We start from the raw sequence: 8,380 nt of genomic DNA on the forward strand, positions 1-8,380 counted from the left end.
TGTGTTCAAGTAGGGAAAACAATGTCAACTCAACCAACCAAATCATTACTAGTACACGAATTTCAACAACCCCACTTCTCGTAATCTCATATCATAAATCACAACTTCCAAACCTTTAACACACGTGGCACCTTGTGCTTATATTTTCCATCTCACTTCAAGAATCCACGTACTAATCGGTACATAATATCCGTGTCAAATGCTAATTAGGATGTTCAAGAGATTTATTTATATATCATATAGTAAAATTACAGTTTCTGAACCAAGAAGGAAATCAATGAGAATAATGAGTTTATTCTAGAAATCATTTGGGTGAAGAAAATATATTTTTCAAATAAAATAAAGCATCACATAAACTGCTGAATTTAATGTAGAATTTATTAAATTAAAACATAATAACAATTTCTTTTTAAGTAAAGTAAAATATGACAACTATTACAAATGATAAGGTACCGAATAAAATGATGAGTTTTAACTTAAAGGTCACATAAGGTAAACATGTTATTAATTCTTTTATTTAAAATCGCTATATTACTAACAACTCAATAGGATATGAGGTAGTGACTCAACATAGTAAATTCATCTTGAAAATCAATTCAGCAATTAGGAAAAAAATTCAGTAAATGATGGACAGGCAATAAATCAATGACAACAATTCAATCCACTGAAACTAGAGAAAGACCAGAAATACAAATTCTCATAGTCTCGTGTGAAAGAACCGAAGACAATACAATATCACAGAGAATACAAAATAATAAACTATTGCGGCGCGCAACCCGATCCCACCATATAACACTATCCACCATTATTCCACCATGTAAATATCAAATAATAATAAATGCATGTATGCTGCGGCGCGCAATTCGATCCCACCATATAATCACAGTCAATATCATAATAATAAATAAAATATATTGCGGTGCGCAATCCGATCCCACTGTATAATATCAATATCATAATTCACCACATCAATTCACCCTTATTTCACCTATTGTAGCGTGCAACCCGATCCCACCGCACAATATCATAACAATAAAAAAATATATTGCGGCGCGCAACCCGATCCTACCAGATAATATCAATATCATAATTCACCCTTATTTTACCATAACAGTCCACCGCTATTTCATATGTTGCAGCGTGCAACCCGATCCCACCATACAATAACAATATCACAATATAAATATCCTCCCTTATTTCACCACCTATCTTATTTCACCTGTTATGGCGTGCAACCCGATCTCCTGTACAATAATTTAAATCAACAGCAACAATTCAATAACTCTATTTACAAGAATTTCTACAATCAAGGGTATCAATACACGACAACAAAGGAACTACGTAAAAACCGAAGGAATACAACAAACTTTACAAAAATGACAGGACATGTAAGGGGCGTGATAACTAAATATGCAATCACAACAGTTTGGACATGTAGCAGATAACACAAGGTTATAGAAAAAACTCAACAATTAAGAAGTAACAAGACAATAAGTAAGGCAATAACTTCACCTAAGACATATAAGGGCCAAATAACGAGTAAGAGGTACAATAGGTGCTAACAACGTCAAATAGAGCATGTAAGAGTAGACTAACAACGAGATACCACATGTTATGACAGTTCAATTAAAGCCATGGAATGACACTTGACACTCTAAGCCGGTCAATTACCACATATAGACCGCATACCCACTCGTCACCTTGCGTACACGATTTTTATATAACAAGATAGTACAATTACTCAATTCCTAAGGGGCAGTTCCCCCTGCCCTCCCCTCCACAAAGTTAGACAAGACACTTACATTAAAGAAGCTTGACCGATACTCTAAAATGACATCCTCGAGTGAAACAACCTCCGGACGACTCAAATCTAGCCAAAATAACTTCATCATAAATAAAATTTATAGAAAACAATTTCGGTAATAAAGCTTCAATCGTTAACAAAAACTAAAAAGTCATTCCCCGGGCCCGTACCTCGGAACCCGATAAATTACAAAACCCGAACACCCATTTCAATACGAGTTCAACCACACCAAAATTATCAATTTTCGATACCAATTCGTCCCTCAAATCATCATTTTACAATTTGAAAGGTTTCTTCAAAAATTCCCATTTTCCTCAACTCACATCACTAATTATAAGGTAAAAATAAAGATAGAATCATGGAATATAATAAATTTCGGGTGAAGAACACTTATCCAAATGATTTGCTTGAAAAACCCACGAAGAATCGCTCAAAACCGAGCTCTACAACTCCAAAAATGATAAATATGGCTAACCCTAGTAATAGAGTACTTTTATATTCTGCCCAGGTATTTGTACATTGCGATCGTGGAATTTCAATTGCAATCGCGAAGGGAAAATGTCTACTGTCCAAATTTAATGCTACATGATCGTGAATAGATGAGTGCGACCACGAAAAGGGAAAATTCTGATGCCCAAGGAATACACTATGCAACCGCGAAAGGGAACCAGCTGGGGATGTGCTACACGAACGTGGACAGTTAAACGCGAATGCATTGAAGGGAAATGCACACCTACACGATCACGGACATTAGTGTGCGAACACAAAGAACAATTATTCCTTCCTCCAAAATTACACTATGCGAACGCGATTAAGAAAACCAATACCAGCAAAACAGCAGTCCAACATCATGTAGAAATGGCCCGTAGTCCATTTGAAATACGCTCGAGACCCCCGGGACCCTGTCGAAACATGCCAACAAGTTCCACAACATAACAAGACTTGCTCGAGGTCTTAAATCATATCAAACAACGTCGAAACTACGAATCACACCACGAACCAAACTTATGAACTTTCAAATCTTCCAACTTCCAAAACTCGTGCCGAAACATACCAAATCAATCCGGAATGACGTCAAATTTTGCATGCAAGTCCCATATGACATAACAAAGCTAATACAACTCTCAAAATTACATTTCGACCTCGATATCACCAAAGTCAACTCTCGATCAAACTTCTCAATCTTCCAAAACTTCAACTTTCCAATTTTTGCCGAATACTTCAAATTACCCTACGGACCTCCAAATATAAATCTGGATGCACGCCTAAGTCCAAATTTACCATCCAAACCTATAGGAATTGTCGAAACTCCAATCCGAGGTCAAATACTCAAAAGTCAAATCTTGGTCAATTCTTTCAACTTCGAGCTTCTTAAATAAGAGTCACTCCTTAAAATCCTTTCCGAACCTCTCAGAAACCCGAATCGATGATGCACGCAAATCATAATACACTGTGTGAAGCTACTCGTGTCCTCAAACTTCCGAACCGAACGTAATTGCTCAAAACGACCAGTCGGGTTTTACATTCACGAAAGCTTAGACCCTATTTCAAGTGCCACCCTATCTCAGTCATTACTACTTTCTCTTTAAGAAGCATTTTACATAAACCGAGCTATCAGGGAGGCTACACAAATAGGACATCAAGCTAAGTGAGCACGACATCACATACCAGCCGCGAACAACAATAAAGTCGCAAGTAATCATCGACTTTGTCACAAACTTTAGTGCGAAAGCAATGCCTGAGGCCGAGAAAGAAGCCATTCAAGCTTCTCTTCAAACACAAGACCTCTGGGTCATGTACACCGATGGTGGATCCAATGCCTCCGGATCCGGATTGGGACTCGTACTCGAGGTCCCCACCGGCAAAGTAATTCGCCAGTCCATAAGATGCCCGGATATATCTAACAATGAGGCCAAGTATGAGGCCGTAATTGCGGGGTTGAGGTTAGCACTCAAATATGGAGCGAAGCAGCTGAAACTCCGCTGTGATTCTCAGCTCGTAGTCAACAAAGTCATAGGGACTTTCCAAATCAAAGAACAAAGGTTGAAAAAATATCAAGCCGAAATCTGTAATCTACTGTCCAATTTTTACGAATGCCAGCTACCAAATCCCACGAAATCAGAACATCGAAGCAGATGGCTCCGCCAAAATGGTTGCCGCCACCAAAAACATCACGGCTAGGGGCTAAAGCATAGTCCATCTCCTCAACTCATCACTAGATCAAATCGAGGTAAGATCTGTAAGTTTAAGTTGGGACTGACGCAATTGTATTATTACGTATTTGCAAGATGTCACTCTCCCAAACGACAAAAATGAAGCTACAAAACTAAGAATGCAAGCGGCCAAATACAACCTCCTTCATAATGACTTATACAAGAGAACGTATGGCGGTCCTTTGGTAAAATGTTTAGGCCCAAACCAAACGCAATGCATCCTCGAAGAAGTCCATGAAGACCATTGCGGTACTCATTCCGGTGATCGAGCACTCGTCAGGTGCCTCATACGGGCCAGGAGCACGAACTAGCTCCTTGGTATTTACTAGCAAATCATGATCCATCGGGATTGTGATGGTCCTAGAACCTCCATCCAGCCTCACATCGAGTTGGGTGGGCCCCTCGTCGATCATTTTTAGATGGTACAGGTCCATGTTGGAACTCGACTCATCGTCCTCCTCGGTGATGGCTTTCCCCCTGTCTTCGACTTACGAAGAAACATCCATTGCCTCCCTGGAGGAACGAAACCTCCTCTTGCCTCGGAAGTGCGAGGCCATCGTCAGGCATCCCGCCTTTGACTGTCTCCCCCGCAGGATGCATCGATGCACTCACGTTCATCTCCTCCAAATACAGGACCTCAGAGTCCACCTCAGTGCTCTTTCCAACATGCACTATGGACATCTCACGAAAAATGAAGTCGCCTTATTCCAAGTCGACGGCTACTGGCCTTTCTCCTCCCGCATCCACGGCTCTCCTCTTACGAGGCATTAGACTACCATCCTCAGGAAAGATATCATCATCCTCATCGACTAGTGAAAAAAGTCGAGGAGCGGAAGCAAATTGGAAAGGGGACAGATTCAGAGGCCGCATTAGTCAGGACGAGGCCGGGTGCAGAAGGTGCAGTAGCCATGACGGGGGTAGAAATCGAAGGTGTAGTAGCCTTTCTCCTAAAAGAGTGCACAAGTGCCCTGTTCCTTCGAGAAAAGCCCCTGACTGGACCTGAGAAAGGAAGAAATATAGAAGATTACAATGAAGTAGGCCAACATACAACAAAGAGAAACAACAGTCACAACCAAAAAAGAGAAGTTACATGCGGAAAGGAGACCCGATTTGAGCTTCTTAAAGAAGATCAACCAGTCACGAATCCTTGCAGCGTGGGGGAGAATTTGCCCGACCCATTCGGCGATGCGTATGACTAGAGGGGGAGGATGATTGTTGGCTATAAGAAAGATAGACATGGTTGCTTAACTAACCCAAAATAGGCAAAGAGATGCAAAAGGTAAAAATGAAAGAAACCTGGACATTTACGTGTATGATCCCAAGCCTCAGGGAAGTCGTCGACATTAGCCACGACGTCCTCAATTTTTACGTAAAAGAAATCAAGCTAGAATTGGTGGCTGGCCTTGTTGTCCATCTTCACTACCAAGCACTTGCCTCCACGGTGACGAAGGTTTAACATCGTCCCTCTATAGAAGCTAGGAGCGAACAAGTGTACCAAATGCCACACTCTTACCTTGACTCCAGCGCGAGCTCAGCAAATTTGGTGAGCATCTTTATGACCTTGTAAACATATGAGTCGAAGCGGGGAAAACGCCATAGTGGCGGCAAAAACTCCTCCAATAGAGGAAGATGGGAAAATGAATAGCTGATAGTGAACGAGTAGGCATATTAGGCATATAGAGCGTAGTACCCTGGACGGTGAATACGTACTTTGTCTTCTTCATTGGGGATTAGTTCGATATGGTTGGGGAGGCCAAACTTGACTTTAAATTCAATTAATTTTTTGGGCACCATTGTCAATAGAAATTTTTTAGGCGCCGCGTCCGGCTATCGTTAGAAATCAAGCCTTGCTTCAGAGTTGCGGGGGATGATCTCCTCCATCGACAAAAAAGTTTCATCCTTTGCGGTGGCAGCTACACTCTCCCTGTGAGCAGGAAACTCAACCGCCAACGGAAAAGTTTCATCCTTTACGGTGGCAGCTACACTCTCCCTGTGAGCAGGAAACACAACCGCCAACGGAATGACGTGACTCCCTTCACCAACATCAGATGGGAAATTTGACATATTTATGAAAAGTAAAGAAGAACACTAAGAAGAAAGTTTGGAATACGGTATGGAGCAACAAAGCAGAAAATGGAAGTTCATAGAGGAAGTTTAGAGTCTAAAATTTGGAAGAATGAAAGGTTCAAATTCAGGTTTGGCCATCCCTATTTATAGAGATTGAAGCACCAAATCTGAAATAGTTTGTCATGATTGGCATCAGAATCGAAACGACAGATCCAATCAAAGGACACACGCTAATCGACACAATACATCGGGAACTAGTATCATCATGACGCACGACGTCATGACGTCACTCACTCTCTTGGACCAGATGGTTCCAACAAATTACTCGAAAAATTTAAGAAATTTGAAATACACAGCCCACAAAGAGCCACTTCGCATGATCGTTACAACGACCACAACCGATGTTATCTGTTCAGCGAGATTCACCATGAAGACGAACTTGAGCGATATTATCTGCTCATTGAACTCGCCCACGAAGACGACTTCAATGAACGGAGGGACTAACTGTATAGGGCAAAAATTATCCAAGTTATATTCAGGCTACATTAGCACTAAGAGAGCCTTCAAAGGCTGGCACATGTCATCGGTATGATTTCAACAAAAGATGGATTCAACGTCGAAATGATCTGACGAAATATAAGTGCTAGGTCGAGGCGTCAACAAAAATTGAGGTCGATGTCGAGTACCCTCTTTAGCAGAGCAGTAATGGCTAGTTTGGGGATCTGACTTTAACGAGAATATTTCCGTGAATATTCCTAAGATATGTACTATTAGGGTTTTGTGGCCCATGTCCTACTATAAATAGAAAGAGATATAGTTATAGGGGGGATTGGATACTCATTTGTAAGAGAACAACAATTTGATATTATCTAAAGATTCTTACTTCCCTACATACATACAAAAGACACCTTTTCTTGAGATTCTGATCTAACTTTTCTCCCACGATCCAAGGAGAATCCAAATATTCAAAGGCTCATCAATTATTTATCATTGTCAGAGAGAATATCATACGATTTCATTCCATTTCGGTCATCTCTCTTGCATTTATTTACAATATTACCATTATATACCATTTATTCTTATTTAATACTATTCACGTTGTATTTGGGCCACTAAATATTGTTTATTATTACATATTCATTGCTCCTATAGACTGTATGACGTCTTGCCACGACGCTAGTTAAATAATTTTTTGGATATTAATATTGGTTAAGATTAACCTTATTTCATTAGAAAATCTAATTGTTTAAATCTAGATCTAAATTTTGGGTTAAACAGGGATCGAGACGTGCAATCGATACTTGCGTAAGGGTCCAACCTTTTCCGGACCCTAAGTAAATACATAATACTTTGTGAACCGGACTATTTTTTAGTACTATAAAAACAAATCGCAGAATTAGGCGCACCGACAGATAACATTTCTGGACTCAGTTTATGCGTCCAATCAAAGACAACTAGATACTACCAAGCATGAAATAACAAAAACAAAAGCATGGGATGCCTAATTAATTTGTCATAACACATACCGTGTTCATAGAATAGTTTCAGTAAGGCTAATATTATAAGATCATTGTCAGATAAGATTGACACACAAATACAGGATCACTAACGAAATCCATTAGGCGTCAGCTAAACTCTCTTTAATTTGACTTTGGCTTTCCATTTTTTAAGCAGACACAGAAGCCAGTTTGTCTCTTCTTGTCGCCCAAAGTGCCACCACACACATATTCGTCCCCCAATATACTTTAAAAACAACTTAGAAGCTTGCCCCGCGACTTAGCTATTCTTGCAATTCATATAAAAATGTCACTTTTCTGAAAAATTTTGATTTGTCAAATTAAAGTAGTTCAATGACTGCGTCATTTGACAGAGACACACTCCCTCTTAGCCCTTTTATGAAATGATATTAACGAAGAGATGGATTGTTCACTGTTTTTATGAAAGCAGATAATATTGTTCACTAGGCTTCTATCATTCCATATTAGCTAAAAGGGTCGGACACTTATTAAGTGGAAAATAGTTTGACAATGTCTATGAAATTTTTACTTTTCTCATAGTTCAAAATGTAGAAAAAACAAGAAAGTGTATGCTAATGAAAAAGCAAAATGGCATTTTTTAGCAATCTGAAACAAGGAAATAGAAATATTTTAGTCGAATGAGCTGCGGCTTCATTCACTCTTTATTCAACATCTGCCTTTTATACGCAATTACAGCAAAAATAAACAAAACAATAGGAACTAATTACTAGACTCTAGGTAACAGAAAACAAATCTCCTAGATATTAGGTAAACAAACA

This window comes from Nicotiana tabacum, chromosome 6, assembly GCF_000715075.1.
Source record: "Nicotiana tabacum cultivar K326 chromosome 6, ASM71507v2, whole genome shotgun sequence".
Classification (NCBI taxonomy): domain Eukaryota; kingdom Viridiplantae; phylum Streptophyta; class Magnoliopsida; order Solanales; family Solanaceae; genus Nicotiana; species Nicotiana tabacum.